This window comes from Artibeus jamaicensis, unplaced genomic scaffold (assembly GCF_021234435.1).
Source record: "Artibeus jamaicensis isolate MK-2021 breed Jamaican fruit bat unplaced genomic scaffold, CSHL_Jam_final contig_252, whole genome shotgun sequence".
Taxonomy (NCBI): domain Eukaryota; kingdom Metazoa; phylum Chordata; class Mammalia; order Chiroptera; family Phyllostomidae; genus Artibeus; species Artibeus jamaicensis.
Window position 1 is genome coordinate 2,400,601 of NW_026521538.1, and position 9,560 is coordinate 2,410,160.

At 55.0% G+C, this 9,560-nt stretch overlaps 1 protein-coding gene across 1 annotated transcript in view; it reads right to left on the reverse strand.

Annotated features, from left to right (window-relative positions):
• Nucleotides 1-5,697, reverse strand: part of CRTAC1 (cartilage acidic protein 1) — a 138,273-nt gene extending 132,576 nt beyond the window's left edge. Inside the window, exon 1 of the mRNA XM_037138968.2 lies at nt 5,558-5,697. The gene's annotated coding sequence lies outside the window, so the exon portion shown is untranslated. The remainder of the gene's footprint in view (nt 1-5,557) is intronic.
• Between the last annotated feature and the right edge of the window lie 3,863 nt (nt 5,698-9,560).

Below are 9,560 nucleotides of genomic sequence, written 5' to 3' on the forward strand. Positions count from 1 at the left end.
CTTGCAGAACTTCCACGTGCCAAGAGGGTTGAGCAGGAAAGGGTGGCAGAGGAGCTTCCACCTCCCCTTCCCGGGGGGAGTAGGGACAAATCCAGTTGCTTGTCATTTGTGGAGCTATCAGTTTCTCCTCCGGGTGTTGATCAGATTTCCTGGGCCGGAACCAACTTCTAAGGCTAGGCTGCTGGAATTTGTCCAAGAAGCAAGTGCGTCGCTTCTTACGAAGTCAACACGATTTCTTTCAAGGAAAATTTTTATCTTTTTTTTTAAGTGCCTCGGGTTTCTGAAGGGCAAATCTTCGGACTTTTCTCTGAAGACGCCGATGGTGGTGCACTTACTGTCTGCTGAGACCGGCCCCAGCACACTCTCACTCACACTCACACTCACACTCACAGGGAGGCAGGGGGTGGGGATGAGGCACCCAGCATTCCACAGTGAGTCAGTGGCATGGCCAGAAATAGAACTTCCCAAACTCCCCAGTTCTTAATAATAGCAATATTAATGGTCTCTTTATAGTTTTCTAAGTGTTTTCACAGCTCGTGTTTAATCTTCACCACAACTTTGGGGGGAGTCTGGGTAAGTGAGTCTCAGACCAGCTTTGCCACTTGCTTGCTGCGTGACCCGGCTGGTGGCTGGTGTCTTCACCCTCTGGATCTCAGGGTCCTCAGCCACGCAGTGGGAGAGCTGGGCGAGAACACTTCTCACGCACGTGGATTCTGTGCTGCCACGCTCTTCCGGCCCCGGCTTCCCAACCTCGGGGCTCCTGGTGTTTTAGGCCAGACCACTCTTCGAGGGGGGGGGCCCATCTGTGCACCTGAGGAAGTTTAGCCTCATCCCTGGCCTCTGTCCGTACCATGTCAGTGGTACTCCCTGCCCCAGCTGTGACAACTGGAAATGTCTCCAAAAACTGCAAATGTCTAGGATGCCAAGTAACCTCTCCAAGACGGCCCAAGCACTTCGACAAAGTCGCGATCATGAGTGATTCGGTGAAAAAAGATCTTCCTGTCCCTTTCTCTTCCCTGACTCCCTCATACCTATATGCGCACCTTTTAAACACAACCTCCCAGCCCCTTACTGCTTCTCATTTCTTAAATGCCCTAAGTGGCCCAGGGTGTGCTTGGTGTGATAATGAACCAATTGATTTCATACTTTCTTCTAAGGAGAGTTCATGGGTTTATGTCCCCTAAGCAACCAGCCAGGCTCCCCAGAAATCCCTCGCAGAGCCCCAGCCGGCCTGGAAGCCTGTATCTGCAGCCTGCAGGAGGCTCGGTGAGCAGGGATTTGTCAGCACTCTTAAATCACTGGGCTCCGAGGAAGGCTTCTCCCAGCACAAAGATCCTTCCTTAGGAATCAATAGCTCAGGGCCTTCCATCACATTCAGAATTATCCTGGGACTTGTAAAATTTATTTTCCCCAAGCATGGCAAAACCTCAAAATGAAAGCCCCAAGGTGGGGGAGGGAAGAAGGCAAGGAAGGAACCCTGCCAAGGAGGCCTCGTCCGTCGGCCCAGACGTTGCTCCGAGCAGAAGCTCATGTGCAGACCTGGACACTTGGTCTCATTTGCTGGGAAAAGAAAGACCCAATGTGATCCTGCAACAATATCTTCTCGCAACTGGACACCTCTACATATTTAACCAAAGGCAGGGGATTGTTAGACTCTTCTCCTGTCTTGACTCTCCTACCCTCGTCACAGTGTTGCCAGCTTCACCATTTTGCAGAGGAGGAAACTGAGGCCTAGAGAGGTTAAGTGGTTTGTCTAAGGTCTCTAAGTCAGCCAGCAGGGGAGCCAGATTCTAAGCCTGTGTCCTTCCCACTGCACTGGGCTGTCTTCCCAGTGGGAGTGGGGTAAGGTCAGTTATCGAGAGGGCTCACAAAAGAGGCGACTTCTCGTTTTCTAAGTGTCTAATGCTACGTCTCAAACCCTATATCCTCTCTCCCTTTCAAACAAAAATCCTGTTCTATAGCTGTGTTTTACACAATGATATTCCTCTGGCCTTGCCCAGAACCAGACGAAGCTTCGGAAATGCTGGCGCAATTCTTCAGCTAGAGCTGGGAGCTGGTGCGGACCTGCAGCACAGCCTCTCAAACCCCACTTTAAAAGAGGAACCGTTGCTCTGTGGTGGTCCACCTTATCCTACTGCCTCCCTCCCCTGCCCGAAGATAAAGACCCAACTTATCTGTGAGCCTGAAGGAGATGAGAAAACTCAAGCATCTTCCCTGCCAACAAGCACCCCCTGGGCGAGCCTTGGGGACAGAAGAGGATCCACCTCTCAGAATTCTTGGGTGGCAGCACTGGTTCCTCCCGAGGGTCACTGCCACGTCAGCTGAGGCTTTGAGGGGACCATCACACCGTGTGCAAAGAGCAGGGTGGGAGAAGAAACAGAGGGGGCAGCCCACAGGCCACTCAGCAAACCCTCCCTGGCCCGGCTCAGATGTTGCCAGGCAGACTCACAGAACAAAAAAGGGCAATGGAAATGGTAGGATCTCCCACGTCACCCAGGAAGCCCTAACACAAGGATTTTGCAAAAATAGAACATTCTAGCAGTCTGACCTTGAGCTGGGAGCAGCCAGAGTGGGGAAATGGGCAAATCCTGGTTGGACACTCAGCACTCAGATTTCCAGGATCTGAGTGCTGGAGGCCCCGCAGGCCACGGTGTCACTGTAGGACACAGAGACCCCACTCCGGCTCACCCGAGCGGAGGACAGGAAGAGCTCCAGGCCTGGGTTTCAAGACCACTGTGAGGAACCGGGCCTCTCTGATTCCTAACTGTGCGCACGGAAACCTGGAGTCACACAGTTTTGGCCTAAAAAGCCCACCTGGAACAATGAGATAAGATCATGGAGAAAGGGGAAAGAATAATTAGGAATTTCTATTACTCGTATATGTACAGTATAAGAACTCTGTCTGCTCCTCACTGCCTCACTCTAAATAACATATTCAAAGGCGATCTCTGCAAATTACTACATTTGTTAATTTACTTATTTCTGATCAGTTGGCAATTATGAGTATCTACTGTATAGGGAACACACATCCATCTCCGTAGTAAAGAGGAAGCAGGTCATGGAGTAGAAAGAGCCCTGAGTACAGGACTAGGAATCCCCAGGATCCAGTCCTGTCTCTACCACCAAATAGCCATGTGACCTTGGGCAAGACCTGGCCTTTATTGGGTTTCAGTTTTGTCATCTGTGAATTGAGTGTGCATGTGAGTGTTGGAGATGAGATAAGGGTGGACTCGTAGATGCTCTTCAAGCTTTCTCTCATCCAGCGCTCATAGTCTTTGGCTCTGAGCTCTTACTGAGCTCAAAGAACACACCAACACCAAGCACAAAAGAACGATCTTGGAGGGCGCGTGGGCTGTGGATCAGCCGTTTCCTTGGAATGTCCTTGCATCTGCCCCATTGCACCTGAGGTCGCAGGACCACCTGAAGTCCAGGAAGCATGTGGTGTAAGGGTTTCAGTCCTGAAGGTGACCGTTGTGGGCTGTGGCCTTTACTTGATTAGAGCATCAAGTTACTATGGCCAATGAAGGGCAAGAAGTGAGAAAGTCAGTGGTCCTGAGCTGGGTGCCTTTGTCGCCCCCTACTGGACACCAAGGAGCCTGCAGGGCAGTTTCACTTGCTTCAGCAGGCAGCAAGAAGACAAGACTGTCACAGCTCTTTAAAAGGACAAATTTCCTGGTCTGTGGTCCTCTCTCTAGAAAAGTCTATGTTTTGCTCCTCAGAATTACATAGGCCATTGGTCCACACATTCGCAGGGGCACCCATGTACAGTGATAGGAACTCTAACCAGACATCAAGGTGCCAAGCACCCTGGTGTTTACCAGGGTTCAGAGCTTCGGGTGCTGCCCATGTGGAGAGAAGGTTAGAAAGAGTAATAAGCAGATATTCTGCCATACACATCCCCAGTGGAAAGGCAGTCTTGGAAAATGCAGCAGAAAAATGTTGATTGCAAGCGGAGGATGGAGCTGGGTTTGGGAGTACGGATTGATAGCCCCCATTAATAATTTCCAGGCTGAAGCAGCTACCCTAGGAGTTCAAAACACCCACCCATGTTCAGGGACGGGGTACAGGTAAAGAGTACAGCCCCAGCTGAGAAGCCCACCTTGACCTTCTCCAGAGACCATTAGTACCACCTGGAAACCGGAATCGTCTAATCGTGGTCCACCGTGCCATCATCAAGACCTGAAACTCTCTTCAATGCCTCTTAAATTAACTTTAGGACCTGCTGCCAGAGGATGTTTTTAATCAAGTCAGAGGGAGAGAAAAACGCATCCTCAAAGGCCATATTGGAACAACCGCCATGTTCTCACTTTTCCATTCTCCTTCGCCCCTTCCTCATGGCTCAGAGTGAGGTACAGTAGGACTCTGAATTCTCTCTCATTCAGTCTTGGGTGTCCCCAGCCCCTTGGGTGTCCCCAGCCCCAGGGTCAAAAAGTCTCCTGTCCATAGCGCTTCTCTTCCTACACCAGTTCTCCCCAGATTCAAGACAGCACTCGGAGTTGCCCCCTATTCCTAGAACCCTCTTCCCTTCTTTTCCACATGGCTTCACTTGGGAAGTCCTGCACCCATCCCAGAAGGCATTTCAAGCGTGACTCAAGACTGTGTCCCGTCTGGACAGCTGAAGCGCTGCTGGGGCACACAGAAGCCATCCCAGGTGCACCCCCTGCCACCCGCAGCAGCAATATTCATTAGTCATCCCCAGAGGAAGGGGCGTCAGCCCCAAGAGCATTTCCCCGCCACTCCGAGATGGCTGGGATGACTCTGGATTCTTGAGTTGGTTTCTGCAGAACTGGGACTAACCAGGGCTCCCAACTACTGTACTGTGAAGAAGCACGCTGCATTGCCGGGCAAGCCCCCAAGCCTGGCCTGCTGCCCCAACCAAAGCCTCCACGAGTCCCTACAGGGTTAGAGGAGGACCTCCGGGTCCCCTGGAATGCCTGAAGCTGGCTTGCCTGAGACAGGCTGACGCGAGGAAACCACCCCTCGGTCCCGCAAAGGCAGCTGTCAGCTACGCTGCGCGGGGCCGGCTGCCCAGCTCTCTGCCACCCAGCGCTGCGCGGGAGAGATCGGCTTCCCCGGGGGAGGAACGCCAGCCCCCCACGGCTCTTTCCCATCCTGGAAGCTTAAGCACCCGGCCTAGGCCAGTAGCTTCCCCGGCCCGGAGCTGAGCCTGCCTGGCTGAGTGACTCCCTAGTACCCGCGGCACAACCGTCCTCGCCTGCTCCGCCCCCTTTCGGCCCCGGTGCCCCCTTCCCAAACAGCTGACCTCCAGCGCGCCCCCAGTTGTGAGGGTTGCCGCCCCACACCTCTGCTCCCACCTCTCCGCCACCTCCGACCCCACTCCCGCCTCGCCCCCAGCCCGCGAGGGAAGCTCCGCGTTCCACTCCAGTCCTGAGCCCACTGGCAAGTTGGAGGCGAGACGCTGCCACCTTGGCGGTCTCTGTCTTCCCGGGTTCTGGGTGGCATCGCCGCCACCCCCTGAGGGCGGCTCGGGAGAGGACCCTAGGGCGGGAGAAACTTTCTCCGTCTCGGGGGTCGGGGGCACGGAGCGGGTACTCACGCCGGGGTCAGCACCGGGAGCCCTCCTCGGGCTCTCTCAGCCCCACCTCCCCGGGGCGTCGGAGCGCGGGCGTTCGCCGCTGCCTCTGCCGCCGCCGCCTTCCAGCGCCCAGCCCCGGTCCCGGGCTGGCCTCGAGCCTCCCGCCCCGACGCCGCTCGCCCGCTTTATACAACTCCACTCGAGCGCGCCGGGGCTTATGTAAAGGCTGGCGGAGCCCCGCAGCCAATGGCACGGCGGCTGGAGCTCGGGGCTCGGGGGTGGGGGGCGCCCGCGCGGCCAATCGCGGCCCGGGGAGCCTGGGGAGCCGGGTGGGGGAGGGCGCGCCTCCCGGGCTGATTTAGGAGTCGGGATTGCGGCGGCAGCAGCCGGCAGCTCGGCCGGCCCGGCTGGGCCAGGCGCGGCAGGCGCTGGGGTGGGCGGCGGCGCAGGCGGAGGCGAGGGCGGGCGTCCCCAGCGCCCCGCCGCCGCGGCGCGTAACCTTCAGAAGGCAGCGGGGCCTGGCCAGGGGGGCGAGGGCGTCCGGCGGGAAGCGTGGGTCCCTCGGGACCAAGCGCTGGGAAGGAAGGCAAAGGGGAGGGAGGGAAGGGCAGCGAGCCCGGGGCCCCGCGGCCGCCCCTGCGCGCACGGCCGGGGGTGGCGGCGGGAGCAGCGGCGCTGCCTTCGCGTTTTTCCTCCGGGAGCAACCTGGCGTCGCCGGGCCGGGCCGGAGCGACTGCCCAGCCGCGCAGATGGCGAGATTTCGCGCTGCGGAGCCAGCGCCGAGCCGATCTGTATCTGGCCTGGGGACGTGTCCGAGCGCCTCCGGGGGACTGCTCTGTATGGAGAGCGGAGCTTTGCGACGGCCGCAGAGGGAGGGGAGCGGGCGAGCACAGCTCGGGGATGAGGCGCGGCGGCCGCGGCGGCGTCCCCTCCCCCAGTCCCCTGCCCGCGTTCCGGTGCCCCCACCCCGCACCCCTCCGGACTCTGCCGGGGAAGCGCGGGGGCTGAGCCCGGCCCACCCACTCTAGTCCCGAGCGCCCTCCCAGGCTTCCTCACCGCTTTGCTAGCAGGTACCGCCGCCCCTCCTCCTCCACCCCAAGCCCGCTGCGGAGGGTGGCGCGGCCTCAACCTCTGAGGCCCCGGGGGCGTGGGGGCTAAGTTGGGGAGAGCCCTCTTGGACAGCAGTGCTCGGAATACCCGCGTGCCGGGCAGGAAACGAGCCTAGGTCGGTAAAAATCCTAATTCCCTGATGTTTGCGCCTGGAGTAGAGCCGGACACACAATAGGCGCTCAGTGAGGGTGAACTGAGTGAATGCTGAGGTTTCCTGAGGAAGGTCTTTGGGCTTCTGAAAGTTGGGGCACAGACAGGGCTTTGGAAGAGAAACACCGGGTAATACGTCATCACAGAGACAGGGACAGGACTGTCCTCCCGTTTACTGATGCCTTTGTCACCATCGCCCCGGCGTCGTCAGGGCGCTTCACTCTCAACGTGACTCCAGTGTATTCTATGGAGGGCCCGCTCGGCAACCCCTGGCCGCAGGCCCCGCAACCCCACGTTCTGAGCAGAGTCGCCAGGGCCTACTTTGGGCCCAGTTTTCAGGTCTCTGCGACTGTTCTTTGGAAGGAAGTAGCCAAGCATAGGCCGTCCTTCTAGATGTTTAGGCCGTGGGTCTTGCTGTGGCTCTTAATTAACCCTTTGAAGTTATGGACGCTTTTGAGAATCTGACAAAAATTATTGCATTCTTTCTTTAGAAAAATGCACACGCATACACACCTTGAGTATAATTTCAGGATCACACGCATACACACCTTGAGTATAACCTCAGTCTCTCTTGAGGTTCTCTCTGACTGATGTACACCCATTTCTCGAGGGGCCTGGGGCAGTAGTTTATAATCACCTTCCTTTTGGGGATCACAGGGTCCTTCTGAGTCTTTCAAGAATCTAATTATTGTTGTGGGTCTACTTCTCAGAAAAAAAAGCCCAACCATATGCTCACATACATGTTGACATACAATTTTGGGGGGTTTATGGATCCTTTGAAATTTAATCCAGGACCCCAGACTAAGGCTTCACCTAGCAGCAGGTAGACTTGGCGCCAAGGGCACCCCTGACCCCCAGCTCTCTCCATAAGGAGCCCAGTTGCTCCCCACCCTGCTACATCCTGCCGCCACCCTGTCTGAGGGCATCCGAGTCATGTGATGATGGCCCTGGCATCTGAGAAACCATTTCCACACTTGCCTCTGCATCTTGGTCCCCACCACCCTCTTAGTGTGGAAATAAGTTGCAGGTTGTCATGTTCTGTCTGATCTATGAGCGTTCCTTACCCAGAATCTCTAACTCAGGGAGACAGCCAGTGACTGGTAATTAACCAGCTTCACTCAATCCCATGCATCTGAGCACACCTTTCTTGGTTTTTGTTCTCACCTCTCTTTCAGCGGGTGAAGCTGTGAGCAGCAGCCCCAGCTGTGGAGCCTCACCTCACCTGAACCTGACATGTTTAGTAACCAGCACAGTAATTGTCAGTATCAGCCACCCAGATGTGAATAGGCTCTCTGCACCAAAGAGCCCTGGAATCATCTCATGCTCTCCTGCAGCTGGCCAGGTAAGGGTGCCACCGACCAGAGGTGCTGGGGAAGGACAGAGAAAGGCGAGAAATGGCAGACGGAGACATTCTCTCCAGGAAGTTCTCCAGGAAATGCAGTCTGGTTTCTGCATTTGAGCTTGTCAGGGTTGAGCCAGGCTGTCCTGATCCTATAATTTCTAATCCCTCTAACGTCCTCCACATCCAAATGCTCAGCTCACGCCTGTGTGTCCACTCTGTACTCCAGCCCTGCCCATTTCGCGGTGGACATTTCACCCTCACAAGTGCACAGGCACACCCTGCTTTCGAAGGGCACAGGAACAGTTTATAGACTGAACTGAGTCCCCCCACCCCCAAATTTATTTGTTGAAGCCTTAACTTCCAGTGTAACTGTATTTGGAGAGAGGGCCTTTAAGGAGGCAGTTAAGTTAAAATGAGGACCTTACTCCTTGGGGTTGTGGCCTCATAAGAAGAGAAAGACACTGGAGATCCCTCTGTCTGTGCAGGAACAGAAGAAAAGACACATGAGGACACAGACAGGTAGCACCTCATTTTCGCAATCCAAGCAGGAAGACATACGTTGTCAGCATGCTCCTTACCCCGTCCAGCTTGTTCAGCTTTCTCCCAATTCTGCGACTCCAGCCCTTTTCACTCTCATGAAGTCTTTCTCCATATTGTCGCCCGACCTTATTCGGTCAGGGGCGTTCACCTAGGATGTTTTTTTCCATCTTTTGATACCCAAACTAAGGCTCACCTCTCATACCACTTTTCAAAACTGCTCTAGCCAGAGAGCTTGGCCTTTTCAGCTCTCTTGCAGGTCTGCAACATCTCAGCACTCTATTACGCATATTGTTCTGTTTTCTCTCTAATTGTTTCTCACGCAGGAAACTTGGCCATCCCCTCAGAACGAAAGCCCCTTTAAGTCTGGAGAGCTCGTACCTTACACTTGACTACCTCATAGAACCCAGCATGAAGCTGGGCACAGAGGGAACACACAGCGTTTGCTGGTTGATTTATTCCAATTAAATATATTTACTCTTCAAAAAAAATTCTTAAAAGTTTATGTAGCACTTTATTTTCTAAGAGCTCTAGAAATTTTGCATGTGTCATTTCAGTCATTCTGAAAGCCTGTTGGAGCAGGGGCCTCAGCAGCTAATATATTCCCCTCCCCCATAACACGTGGCTGGAAACTGTCTGGACAGATCTTGTGTGTGAGTGTGTGGGTGTGAGAGAGAGGGAAATAGAGACATTTATCAAAGAAGATATAAGATACAAGAAACACTGTACATAGGACTATGATGCCTCAGTCCCCTTTGGAATAGGCACCTTGGGACCTCACACAGTTCTCCCAGTCGCCGTCAGCTGCCCCATTGTATTTTCCTGAATCTCATCGATGATCTGAAATCTCTTCCTTTTCAAAGGTGACTTTAGTTTTGGGGAAAC